This window comes from Silene latifolia, chromosome 2, assembly GCF_048544455.1.
Source record: "Silene latifolia isolate original U9 population chromosome 2, ASM4854445v1, whole genome shotgun sequence".
In the NCBI taxonomy this organism is placed as follows: Eukaryota; Viridiplantae; Streptophyta; class Magnoliopsida; order Caryophyllales; family Caryophyllaceae; genus Silene; species Silene latifolia.
In genome coordinates this window covers 197,166,607-197,182,049 of record NC_133527.1, presented here as the reverse complement: position 1 = coordinate 197,182,049, position 15,443 = coordinate 197,166,607, and positions in this window count along the sequence as shown.

The window sequence follows — 15,443 nt, the reverse complement described above, 5'->3', positions numbered from 1 at the left end:
AGAAGAAGCGTGGCTAAAAACAGCAACATCCTCAATAGATGTAACATTCTGATCAGAGAACCTTCCGAAAGCTTATAAAGACCAAGAAAACTCGGCTTTGGCATTACCGATCACAAGTCTTTCTATTTGACGCCAACCCGATAAAGGGTATGAAAAATTGAAAAAATTGACAAGGATCACAAACAACAGTTAAGAAAACAAGAAAATATGTACCTTGGTCCTTCGTAGTTGGTATCAGTATGCTTCGCGTTTCAATCTACAGTCAGCTATAGAATCAGAGCCATGGAATGTTTTAAATCGGTTATCTATAATTAAAATTCCTGTTTGGATATTAAAATTTCTCATACTGCTTGCCGTGCTTAGCCATTAGCTAAAACATGCTGATGATCAAACTACGACACAATATTATGATTTGTCTGAAACCTCACATGAAAGGACCGATGGAACATCAATGTTGTCAGGTTTCTGCAAAGAACATTAAACAAAACCGTCATCAAGATCTTCAAAAATCAAGCCAAAAAATGATGAAGCCTCTTATATAGTTCCTCAATTCTGCAGGAACGAAATCCAACAAATAATGTTAAGCATCAATCTGAACAAAGACAGCTCCACTCCGAACAACTAGTGAAGATGAATAGCAGAAGCAGCAACATATGCTTGATTAATCTGAAAGCAATGCAATAAGTTCATCTACACATGACAGGAAGATTGCTCATTGATAAGGAGTAACTCTTAGCAGGCCAATAGCGTATCGTTGAAGTTTTCTCACTTACGCGGACATAACAACCTTTGGAATCTGTAGTCACCTCACTCTATCCCCATGCCAATAGGTCCTCGTGTGCAGTTGCAGTAAAAAAATCCACTTAGCTAGAGAAACACGCGTAAAGATTCATTAAAGTGGAAGACTTGCAACATAATAGCCATGTCAATTACAACATTCCTCTACTCCGAGTTGCTGTTTAACTAGGAGCATAATTACGGATTTGTTAAACAAACAAACAGACGAAAAAACACGGAACCCTAAAAAAGTCTTACAATATAACAAACACAAGAAACATGGAACATTCCAAAACCTTTACCAAACCAAAACCTTAGCAAACTGTGAGGCTCACATGGAACAGATCAGATCCACTGATGAAACAACATTTGATCTAAGTTGTGATCAAGCATCAAAGTCCAGTTGTCTGTGGAGACCCCTGATCATTAGAACCCCTGATCATTAGAACCTGAGGCAGATCATCGTATAGCTTAATCTTTTGTGACCATTTTATTCACATAATCACATGTTTCACCGAGATAAGGCATTAAAAAACAAATCAACTACTATTTTGTCTAGGCATAACAATGATCAAACCTTGCAGAGCCTTTACCAAACTCAGAACCAAAATAAGCTGCAAAAGATCCAAAGACGCTAAAAATACCAACAGTGTTTCTGCTATTGAACTGAAATTAACATGACAGGCGTTTGTACCGATTTTGATGCAGCATTCACGTGACTAGATAAGACCGGTTATGAAGTTCACAACTGATGAGTTAACTAAAGATCCAAGCAAGGGAGGGTGCAATGTTCGGGTCAACTGTAGATAAGAATGTGTTAGAATTACCTTGGTTGGAAGCGATGATCAGTCTACAGAGACTTTATTCTCGCTCTTTTTCATCAAACGGTGGAATTACCTCCATTTCAAAATTAGAAGTAAACGGTAGCTCGAAAGCCCTCCCTTAGCAAGCTAATAATACTCACACGAGGATTTACCAAGATTTTTCAGTTGTGCACCATTGCAGGTTTACCCGACTGAACAATATGGCAGTTTTGGTTCCAAAAATCGACAGTAAAATGAACTTCCGATCATGAAGTTAAAATCAAAACCAAGTGCCCACCCACATTTATTGGATTCTTGATACCAAAAATTTGACGCACAAAAGATAAGTCTCCCTAGTCCGAAAAGAGACCCTCACTCAAAACACCACAGGATGAATTTTAACCATCAGTAGTATATAACAATAACCTGGATCAGAAAGGTGAACTCAGATGTGAACTCGGATGTTATCTGCTGTGAAGTTTCGATCAATAGGCTTAAAGAGCAGAAGGCTTCATTTGACATATGCAAACAATGATGGAAGTTTCTGGTCTATCAAATGGTATAATAACCGAAAGGTCGTACAGAATTCAAGGACTTGTGACATATTGCAGAATAATGCTCTACATTTACAAGGGGTTATATTTGAAAGGGTTAAAGCTGCTATTGCTGAAAAACATGTAGCTGGATAAGATATATTTTGCAATGCAGCTGATTTTTCAAACGCGATCCGATCCAGGCTTAACAATCTGTGTTTTTCCAATTTATATCGCGTTTCTGTATTGATACTGTAAGTTTCAGTTATTAAGCAAACAATTGCAGTAACAAGAAATATAGCCTCATTTACTAAAGAAGAATTGCGTCTAAAGAAGATTTGTGTCACAAGTTAAGGATCACAGACAACAGTTCAAAAGAATAAAGAAGAAAGTATGTACCTTGGCATCAGGAATTCACGATGCTTCACGCTGCAGGCTAGTAAACAATCTTACTTCATATTTTCTCGATGTTTCACCAACTAAAGCATCCATTGGTAGAAGTCAGTCAGCTGAAGAATTGAAGCCATGGAATGTTAATGTATATATTGAATCAGTTTTCTAGGTAAACTCGATAGCAAGCCGCTTCAAAACCTCAGAAATCTCTGAGCGGATATTTAAATTACTCCACGAACTTAGAAATACAGCTTGGCCAACACAGCAACCAGGCATTAAACAAGCTTGAAAGATCAGGCTAGAAAATGTTGAAACCTCTAATAGCCCCAAATTCTGCAGAAACTGAACCAACAAATATTTTCAAACATGAATAAGAACAATAGCCACCACAACCCCAGCAACTAGCAATGTTTAACAGTAAATAAGCTCCCAAGAAAATGTATAGTATAAACTCTACATCACCATATTATACCAAAAGCTTGAATCCATATCACTACCACCTGATTCCTGTAGTAGCAAAAATAAACAGCAATAGAACTTTTCAACATTATTCTGAAACATTATTCTGAGATACAATGAGAGAACTCGTAAAGAAATCTAAGGAACAAGTTAGACTAAGTAAAAGCTCACAGATTAAAGACAAAAAAAAGGATGTAGCAACACACCCGTGGAATCACACCTATCTCCATCCCATGCCAGGAGGTCCAAGGTCCTCTTGCTGCAATACTGCCGTACATAAATCCACTTAGCTACATAAACACGCACCAACGATGCGAAAGATTCATTAATGTCAACTTCAAAAATTTTCTTTACCTTGTGTTGCTGATATATGATCAAGTGGGAGGAGCATTAGGATTCAATAAAACAAACTGACAACTACAAATATAAATCTGAAACCCTAACGAAGTCAAACAAGGTAAACAACGCAAAAAACTTGGAACGATCCAAACCTTTATGAAAACCTAAACAAGCTGTGAAAATCAGGGCAGAGCAGATCCGCGGTTGAAATAACGACCGAGCTTAGTTGTGGTCAAGCAATAAAATGCACCAACTGATTACTCTAGGATTAAGAAAGGGCAATGGAACCTTCAACATAAACTATGAGATAAGAAGACAAAGCTCAAAATGAATCTATGGAACTGAACAGTCTGTAAAATCTCACAGATGAGCCAAGAAAAAAGGAGCAGCTCCCTTTGAACTACACCCATCTCTGTTTCATACCGCAAGGTCATGTGTTTCACTAGGAAATTCACTAAGGCAAGATAAGACCGAATAATAATCAGAAACTCAAAGATTAACAACCTAAGCATGTTTTCACTTGACTGTGGAGACCCCTTATCATTGGAACCTGATGCAGAACATCATATAGCTTTATCCTTTGTGACAGTTTTTCTGCTCTTAAAAATACCAACAGTTTTCTGCTCTTCAATTGAAATAAACATGACAGTCAATGCAGTCACACATTATACCACAACATCATCAACAAATTTCATATCCCAATGCTCAAGAACGGTTATATTCATCACTAACCAGATGTCATCATAGAGAATGAAAAAACTCTATTTGATGACCAAAAGATACTCGAAACACCAAAGGATAAATGGCCTTCAGTAGTATTTAACAATAACCTGGATGAAGAAGGTGAACCCAGATGTTTTATCCGTTGTGCAGTCTCGGACAAATACATCTGACATATGAAAACAAAGATGGAAGTTGCTGGTCTATCAAATACAAAAGGCAACGGACTTGTAAGTGATTGCAGAATAATGCTATTTTTGGTTATGTCTGAAAATTCTGTAGCTGGGATAAGATTTATTTTCTGTCCAAGGCGTTTAAGAATTACCTTTCTGGGTGATGGCGGAGCAGGGTCAGCTTACACGCACACATGGAGTTTCTGTATTGTTATGCTTTGGCTGCTTAAACAGTAAGTTTCAGGTATGGAGTAACGAGTAAGTAATTCCGCCAACAGAAAATACAGCCTTGAATAATAAACAAGAATGCGGCTAAAAACAGTAACAACCTCAATAGATGAAAAATTCTGATAGAGAACCCTCAGAAGCCTCTAAGGACTAAGAAAACTCGGCATTGGCATCACCGATCACATGCCTTTCTATTTGATGGCAACCGGATAAAGGGTATGAAAAATTGAAAAAATTGACAAGGATCACAAACAACAGTTAACAAAAGAAGAAAGTATGTACCTTGGTCCTTCGTAGTTGGTATCAGTATGCTTCCCGTTTCAATCTAACAGTCAGCTATAGAATCAAAGCCATGGAATGTTTTAAATCAGTTTTCTATAATTAAAACTCATGTTCGGATATTAAAATTCGTCATACTGCTTGGCCAGTAGCTAAAGCATGCTGATGGTCAAACTACGACACAATATTATGATTCGTCTAAAACCTCACATGAAGGGCCGATGGAACATCAATATTGTCAAGTTATTTCTGCAAAGAATATTAACCAAAACCGCCATTAAGATCTTTAAAAGATCAAGAAAGAAAATGACGAAACCTCTAATAGCTCCTCAATTCTGCAGGAAAAAAATCCAACAAATAATGTCAAGCATCAATCTGAACAAAGACAGCTCCACTTCGATCAACTAGTGAAGATGAACAGCAGAAGCAGGAACATATGCTTGATTAATCTGAAAGCAATGTAATAAGTTCATCTGCCACACTTTAGGAAGATTGCTCACTGATAAGAGTAACCCTTAGCAGGCTCCATACATTAGCGTATCGTTGAAGTTTGCTCACTTACACTTGCTCACTACCATCTGATTCCTATAGTAGCAAATACAATAGAACCTTCAACGTTAATCTGAGATACGATGACAGAACTCGTAAAGAAATCTAAGGAACAAATTAGACCAAGTAAATGCTCACAGATTAAAGACAAAAAAAAGATGTAGCAACACCGGCCGTGGAATCACACCTCTCTCCATCCCATGCCAGGAGGTCCTCTTGCTGCAATACTGCCGTACAAAAATCCACTTAGCTACATAAACACACACCAACCATGCGAAATATTCATTAATGTGGGAGTCTTGCAACATAATAGACATGTCAACTTCAAAAAATTTATTTACCTTGTGTTGCTGATATATGATCAAGTGTGAGCAATACCTCGATGCTCACAAAATCAGATTAGAGCAGATCCACTGTTGAAATAACAATCGAGCTTAGTTGTGTGACTTGTGTCAAGTTATAAAATGCACCAGCGGATTACTCTACAAGCAAAAAGGGCAACATAACCTATGAGATAAGAAGACAGCTCAAAATAAATCTATCGAACTGAATAGTCAGTAAACACTCACAGACGAGCCCAGAAAAAGGAGCAGCTCCCTTAGAACTACACTCATCTCTGTTTCATACCGCAAGGTCTTGGTGTTGCACTAAGAAATCCACAACGGCAAGATAAGAACGAATAATAAACGGAAACTCAAAGATTAACAACCTAAGCATGTCTTCACTTGTCTGTGGAGACCCCTGATCATTGGAACCTGATGCTGAACATCATACAGCTTTATCCTTTGTGACCACTCCTTAATATCATCCACATGTTTCATCGAGATAGGGTGACAAATCAACAACTAAAGTCCAGGCCTAACAATTTCAAACCTTACAGATCCTTCAGCAAATTCAGGACCAAAACAAGCTGCAAAACATCCAAATACACTTAAAAAGTTAAAAATACCAACAGTTTTTCTGCTCTTGAATTGAAATTAACATGACAGTCGGTTCAGTCACCTTATACTCACAGCATCATTATCAAACATCATATCCCAATGCTCAAGAAACGGTCACATTCATCATTAACTACTAAACTAAACATCAATCTTCTAGGCTATGAAAACCAAATCATGTAAAGCGATTAACCTTAACTAAACAGGTCAATTACATTTCTTCAGTCCTCAACCTTAAATAAAGTTGTTTCATAAACAAGAACCTAGTAAACTATTCATCTGAATTTCAAAACTAGAAAGTGAAGATGCTCAGGATATACCAGCAGAGTTACAGGAGACCAAACAATTATCAGTGCGGGATTAAAATCAAAGTAACCTGAGCAGATTTACCAGGGCTTCAAACCCCAATTCTGAATGGGAATCTTCTCCTTCATAAGGGCATGACGACACATCAATTTTCAAAATCAAATCATCCGAGGAGGAGCAATATTTGATCATCTCCGAAATCAAAGCATAATAATCATCACAAGAACATACAAACAATTTAGCTGATGACGAATTTCATACGAATGGTCAAATGGATAGCAAACGGAGCAACAGACTTCCAGGAAAAGAAATTTCTCTCATTCAGTCCCGCTGCTGTATTACAAGATCTACATACCATGTAATTTCAGAAGCAAAAGTTCAGAAACTAGAAAACTCACAGAAATTTATGAAACCAGAGGCGAAACAAGCAGGCAAAGATTCAAAAGATCCTCAAAAACTATCAAGATGTTCTATATAAATCAAAGCCAATTAAATAAGAGATATATAAGATCAGACGAATCATTGTCAACATCAGCGTCATCAACTCATGATCTTCAATATTAAATTGTGCTCAATCATACCCTAAATTCCCAAGGAACAGTCCCATTGATCAATCTTATCTCAATAGCTTGCAAAATAATTATCACATCAACACAACAATCCTCTCATTTTATGTCGTGATCTATGTTACTTAGACTCGGTTTTTAAAACTTCCCTATTTTTTGGTTTAAAAACACAGAATCAATAACTTGCAACATAATTGCCACTTCAAAACAACATTCTTCAAAGCGTCCATAGTCCATACCACATCCGGAGTGTCGTAATCAGGGTTTAGGAAAGAGCAGAATTATGTTCAGTCAAACAAAACTATCTGATAAAAAAAATTGAAACCCTAAAAGAACCATCTCTACAAATTTCAATCAATTTAAAATGAAAGCTGCAACCCTTTGTAAATTCCCCATTTTTTTTCTAAGGAAACGTCGTAAATCAAAATCATGATCTCCACTTAAAAACAAGAACCCTAATTCTAATTAAACGGAAATAAAAGCAAAAACCCTAATTCTAATTCTAATTAACAATAAAATCAAATCATTTGAGAGATGAATTAAATTACGTGATCATCAAAATTAGGGCACAAAAAAGCATATCATGAAAACATTAAAACCAAAATTATCTCTAATAACGATATTCAACAACGGAATTAAAGTGGAATCATATCAAATCAATATCACATCATATTATAATTTTATAAATAATTGGTTAAGACCATCCTAAGTTAAAACGGCACTCACAACCGATTCAAAGAAGAATGGGGATTTGGGAGAAGTCTTAAGTTAAGACGGTCTTAAACAAGACTTAAAATCGAAGACGGAGAAACGCAAATAATAATACATACAGAGAGAATAAAGAAAGATGGAGGCGAGGGAGAAAAAGAAGACGAAGTGGGAGGATCATAGCACAAGAAAAATTACGAGGGAAAACAATGGAGGTTGAGGTGTGTGTATATATAGGGAAGGAATTATTACCGTTACGTTGTTGACACTTGACAGTCGATATCCCCGCGTTTTTGTGTTGTTAAAGTCGGTGTCGTAAAAGAGACAGCTAAGATTTGAGATGATTACACGGCCCAAGTCTATTGGCTCGGTCTGGCCCAATTCCATTTATTTTGCCCATAAAATTTCATGGGCTGTTTCAAAAGGTCCAAAGTGTTTGGTCCTAATTTTGTCCCGGTCCGTCCCATATTTATTACTACGCAGCTACGCCTACTAGTGGAGTATGAAAATTCTTTTGTAGGATTTCTTGAAGTAGTAATAAAGGTATAAACAACTCCTTAAAAAATTCGGAAAATTTACGTGGTACCCTCGAACTTTCACATTTTGCACATGGTACCCAACTTTTTAAGTTTGTGTACATTGTACCCTCCATCTTTGATTTTCATGCACAACATATCCTTTTTGTCGCTCTAAAAAAACTCAATTGCGCATAACTCCTAGATCGGAATTTAGAATTGGCCAATTTTTTTCCGTTAAATGAAATCTCGTCATAATCTACGATTTGAGAAAAAAAATTGCCGACTAACATTTTATAGGGTTTTTTTTAACGAAAATCTCAAATCAAACATATCTTCGATCATAAATTTCTGAATGACCAATTTCATTTTATAAATTTATAGATCTCGAAGAGTTAATCAATTTGGAAAAAAAAATTAGCCAATTTCGATTTCTGGTCTATAATTTATGCTCACTTGAAAATTTTAAAAACGATAAAAAGGACATGTTGTGCTTGAAAATCAAATTTCAAGGATATCATGTGCACAAACATAAAAAGTTGGGTAGCACGTGAAAAATGGCAAAGTTCGAGGGTACCACGTGAATTTTCCGTAAAAAATTTTAAGTATATATAGGCCTTATTTTTTAAATTTTAAATTGTTGAACTGAATTGAACTTATAAGAGCTGAATTGGACTGAACTGAACTTATATGAACTGAATTGAACTTATATGAGCTGAACTAAACTGAACTTATAAGAGCTAAACTGAACTTAGATGAACTGAACTTATAAAAATTTTGCGCTTTATATAAGTTAATTTTTTTATACAAGTATTACAATACATTACAATAAAAAATAAATTACATATTACATTTTTTTTTCTAACCATCTATTTCCATATTATCATCCTCCTCGTCACTTTCATCTTCATCTTCATTTTCACTGACATTATCGAATCCATTGTCTCGCCAAATGTCTTTTACTATGTTATTTCGTACCTTGTACATAGCTTCCTTACGCTTTGGTTTATACGTGTCTCAATCTGTTAAGATTAATGAGGTATAGGTGAAATAAGGGTAAAAATATTAATGAGATAGGTGGACTTGTGAATAAGTAATGAGTAGGAGGTTTAGCATAAACAAATTATAAGGGTCATTTTTTTTTTATTTAAGAATAATGTGTATTGGATAATTTTAGTATTGGAATTTTTTTTGCATTGATTTTAATGAAAAGCGTACTTTTTTTTTCAATTTGTCAATATTAGAAAACGGGTATGAATTTGTAGTTAATATAAGTTGTATGAACTTGTCTAAACTGAGCTTATGGGAGCTGAACTGAACTTATAGGAACTGAACTGAACCTATAGAAGCTGAACTTAACTTAACATATAATAGCTGAAATAAATTGAACTTATAGGAACTGAACTGAACTTATAGGAACTGAATTGAACTTAAAGGGGGTGACTTTAAGTCTAAAAGAACATGGTCTTAGGCCCTGTTCTTTTGGACTGAAACTAATCTGATCTGAACTGAACTGAACTTATAGGATCTGAACTGAACTGAATTGAACTTATAGGATCTCGAATCGAATCAACTTATAGAATCTGAATCGAATCGAACTTATAGGATCTCGAATCAACTTATAGGATCTCGAATCGAATCGAATCAACTTATAGGATCTCGAATCAACTTATAAGATCTCGAATCAATCGAACTTATAGGATCTCGAATCGAATCGAACTTATAGGATCTCGAATCGAACTTAACTTAACTTATAGGATCTGAAAAGAACTTAAATTAAGTGACTTTAAGTCCAAAAGAACAGGGCCTTAGGCCCTGTTCTTTTGCACTGAAACTTATCGATCTCGATCTCGAATCGAACTTATAAGATCTCGAATCGAATCGAACTTAACTTATAGGATCTCGAATCGAATCGAACTAAACTTATAGGATCTCGAATCGAATCGAACTTATAGGATCTCGAATCGAACTTATAGGATCTCGAATCAATCGAATCAACTTATAGGATCTGAAGTGAACTTAAATTAAGTGAGGTATAGGATCTCGAATCGAACTTATACGATCGAATCGAATCGAACTTATAGGATCTCGAATCAACTTATAAGATCTCGAATCGAACTTAACTTATAGGATCTGAACTTAACTGAACTTAACTTATAGGATCTGAAGTGAACTTAAATTAAGTGACTTTAAGTCCAAAAGAACAGGGTCTTAGGCCCTGTTCTTTTGGACTGAAACTTATCTAATCTGAATCAACTTATAAGATCTCGAATCAACTTATAAGATCTGAATCGAATCGAACTTAACTTATAGGATCTGAATCAACTTATTGGATCTGAATTGAATCGAACTTATAGGATCTCGAATCAAACTAAACTTATAGGATCTCGAATCGAACTTATAGGATCTCGAATCAATCGAATCAACTTATAGGATCTCGAATCAACTTAAATTAAGTGAGGTATAGGATCTGAATCAACTTATAGAATCTGAATCGAATCAATCGAAATTATAGGATCGAATCAACTTATTGGATCGAATCGAATCGAACTTATAGGATCGAATCAATCGAACTTATAGGATCGATCAACTTATAGGATCTGACCATCAATCGAACTTATATGATCTGAGGTGAACTTATATTAAGTGACTTTAAGTCCAAAAGAAAAGGGCTTTTCTTTTGGACTTAAAGTCAAAGTCACTTAATATAAGTTCACCTCAGATCATATAAGTTCGATTCGATCATCCTATAAGTTCGGTTCGATCCTATAAGTTCGATTCGGTCAGATCCTATAAGTTCGATTCGATCCAATAAGTTCGATTCGATCCTATAATTCGATTGATTCGATCAGATTCTATAAGTTCAGTTCAATTCAGATCAGATAAGTTTCAGTCCAAAAGATCAGGGCCTTATTAGGATTTAATAGCAATGTCTACATAGAATAAGAAATCATAATTTTAATTGGCTTGTTTGTTTTTATCTTATTTTTAGAGAACAATTCATATACTCTCCAATACTACTTTTTTTTTCCTTTCGTTTTTCTTGACAGTAGGTAATAACTTATAATATTCCAAACAATACTTGATCATCACTGAAATCAGAGCACAATACTTGATCATCACTGAAATCAGAGCACAATACTCATCACTAATAACAATACGGGATAAAGAACCACCTAGAATATCTTCTCGAAGAACATAAATTATGGGGATGGTCAGATAAAACTGTAGTAGATGGAGACGGAGTAACTCCTTGATTAAAAAGCCAATCAACAGCTCGACTCGCTTCTATGTAGGAATGGCCTATTTTTACCGACCAACCATATAGCTTGATCAACTCTTCACAGCGTTGGACCAAGGGCGTAACCCTTTGCTCAATAGTTGATCACCACAAAATTAAAAAGCGTTTTTTGTCAGATAACACCTAACATTTACGCTTTCTGTAAAAATAGTACCTAAAGTATTTTTTTTTGCTCAATAACACCTAACATTTTCTATTTTTTGTCTAATGACACCAAAATCACTTTTCCGTCAAAAAAAGTCAAGAAACCGTCTTGACTAACGGAGGAAAGGCCGAGTTGGTTGTAATTTGTAAACTCATTCTATTTCTTTCATATGCATACCTCCATCTCACCAATCTTATTCTTAAGTGACTTATTTTCATTCAACAAGCCATTTATAACACTTCTTTGCCAATAAGTCATATCCTCATCAATCCATTTGAAGAAACGACACCCACGCAACCCCGTCTCCGTATTGTAGAACTTGCAGGCCATGAATCTTCTGCCCGGATTTTGGTGTGTCCATGATGTTTTCTCAGCCACTAGAATGCCACAATTGCATTTCACCCAATTTGTTGAGTTTGGGGATGAGCTTGAATAAGGCATATTGGATTGAATGGATAATGAGAGAAAGGGAGAAAATTGAACAAGGCAAAAATTGGGGATTTAGAGAATGGAGGAATAAAATTGGAGAGGGTGGGGGTGCTAAATAAGGGATTTAATTGGAGGGAAATTGATTTCAATTGAAGGGAAAATTAGAATATGGGAAAGGGAAGTTGGAATTGGAGTGAAAAACATAAAAAATATGGTTATAATGCCAATTCATCCTTCCCTCCGTTAGTCAAAACGGTTTCTTGACTTTTTTTGACGGAAAAGTGATTTTGGTGTCATTAGACAAAAAATAGAAAATGTTAGGTGTTATTGGGCAAAAAAAAAAACTTTAGGTACTATTTTTACAGAAAGTATAAAAAATTTAATTTATTCGAAACTCTTTCGAGCAATATTAAAGTCTTCAAATTTTATAAACTTTCGGTAAGAAAAAAATCATCACAACTTTCCATATCTTGGATCCTACAAGGCTACATACAAAACGTAATTTCGATTGGCACGAAAAATGAAAACTGGCCGATATAAAAAGAAATACGAGTAATTACTCAAATTACTTCGTCAGAACGATTATGTTTTAGTAATTAATAATCTTTAACCCATCAATGTTATTCACGTGCATGGTATCAATAACAATGCAAAGTTTGTGGCAGACAAATAGACAATAGTGGTTGATTGATATCCAAAGTTGATTAAGTTTATAGGCCGAATAGTCGACGATAACTTCGAAGTCTAGAACTGAGCTAACGTTCTTAACCTTTTTTGAAACTCAAATTTATAACCCAAAATCTCATTTGTGACGGCACGTATTCGTCACTTTGGAGTGACGAATACCATTTTCTCTCACAAATGACCCAAATAGAGGAGAGAGGGAAGCACATGGAGGTGCCCCACCTTGTCCCCCCTATTCGTTTTGTGAGTGACATTACCCGTCACTTGCTCCAACCCGTCTTTAGCAAGACTAATTGAATTTATAAAGTAAGGGTCTATTTTTTCAGTTGAAATGAGCTGAACTGAATTGAATAGAGTTAAGCTGAATTGAACTGAACAATGAAGCTGAGGTGAACTAAATGTAGCTGAAGTAAGAGTTAATTTTGTAAAGAGATGAACTGAATATAACTTAACCGAATGGAGCTTAACTGCACTGAAATGAAATAAAATTACGTTAGAAAAAACATAGCCTAAGAAGGTTTCATAGTTCATGAGACTAGTATTTAATAGGTCAATTAAGAAACTAAATTAACAAAGATTATGAATAAGGTCATGGTATAGAGTATAGTCTAATGTATAGAATTCAATGATACTCGCATACTATAGAATTTCAAAATATAGGGGTACAATATAGAAACCGAAAAACTCAAGGATACACTATAGAATATTTTTTTTCTTTTGTCATCTACGTGCTATATGTGTTATACTCCCCAGGATTACCTATTTCGTAATACGACCGTTTTAAATTCGTAATACCAATACGCAATTCACTCAAAATTAAGCATAATTCGATAAAATTATAACCAAACACCATAATTCGATGTAATTCGAATTCATAATTCGCACAAATTAATTCGTAATTTATAACCTGGTGGAGCGAATTAGGTAACCTCATAAATATACTCCCTTCGTTAAAATGAATTTCTATCGATAACAAATTAAACTAAACTTCCATTGACCCTATTACTTTCTACTACGTGCTCGAACACAACCCCGTATCCTCTCAATCCCCAAAATTTCTTCGTAAACCAGTCAATCTCTCCTAAAACATACATATCGATCTTATCACTTAACGTATCAAATAACACGCCACTCGAACAAGCCCTTTTACTATTACAAAGTAGTTTTAAATAAACGTAGCAACATGCAAAACACGTACAAAGCAGGAACGAAAGTGTTGAAGGGGAATGGGACTTATTTTGCATGTTTCAGGTGATGGGGAGAATTATTGTAAAAACGTCTTTAAAAAATACAACCCATGCCCCTTCACCCAATTGAAAGCATAACCAAACAACATAAATACAACCACCTCATTTTGTCACATTTATCTACCAAGTACCAACTACTACCAACAAAAAAAATCCATAATTCGGAGTATGGCTCAGAATGGTAGACGAATCTAGAATTAAAATTTTTAGGTAATGAATTTTTCTCATATTGTTTTAAACTTATATTAAGGACTTATATTTAAGAATTTTAGGATAGCAAAAATCGATAATCATAACAAATTTTTTGAAGTTTGGGAGGTAGCAAGTGTTACCCTTTGCTATACTAGAGTTCTAGGCTTCTGTCTAGGTTTTCCCTGCGTGCAAAGCCGGTGCTAGATCGAGCAAAGAAGCACTCGATTTTAGTGGTTGTGTTAGCTGCTGTTATTTTAATTAAACTAAATTTTACATATATTAAAGAAAAGTATTATGAAATTCATTTAAACGAAGGAAATATTATTTCATATTTGTTTTCAATTTAATTTGATAGAATGTTTTCCCTTCACAATGATCTTTAACTTTAATTTTGCACATATCCAATACAAACTTCAACCAAAATTCTATACATTTATATATTATTCATTTTCTTTTTGTAAATGTTCCCCTTCACAATGATCTTCGACTTTATTTTTGCACGGTATCAAATACATATTTTACACAAAATTTTATAAATTAATTAACGGTTATTATATTACACTTTTTTTTGTGTTGAAAATATAATTTTATACTCCTTATTCAGTAAGATGTCCCACATTATGAGGTATTAAGATGATGAGAATATGTGAAGGAAAATAAAAGTAGAAGAACGTATGTAGGATCACACACTGACATATCATTAGAATCACAAATGATAAACTAATACTCCGTATGAAATGTGGAACATCTTTGTGAATTTGTCATGAAAAGTGAAACATCTTAGAAAAATGAAGAGAGTACAAGATATTTTGATAATAAATTTAAATATATTAATATTAAATCATAGGAGTAATAAATTAGATATATATATATATATGTATGTATGTTCAAAGTCAAATAAAACTTTGTTTATTAGAAATCAAAGTAGGAAAATTACTGGAAAAAGGAGTATTAAACTGGGAATATATGACATCCTAACAACTTTATAATACTCCCACCATTCCCGTTATTTGTTGTCGTATTTTATTTCGGGATAGTGACGGAATCAGGATTTGAAGGTTGGGGGTTGGGGTGGGATGAGTAACAATATAAGAGGCACCTGAAAAAAATTGAAATGTTTAACTAAAAACTTCGAAAATTTCAACCGCCAAGGGGTCGG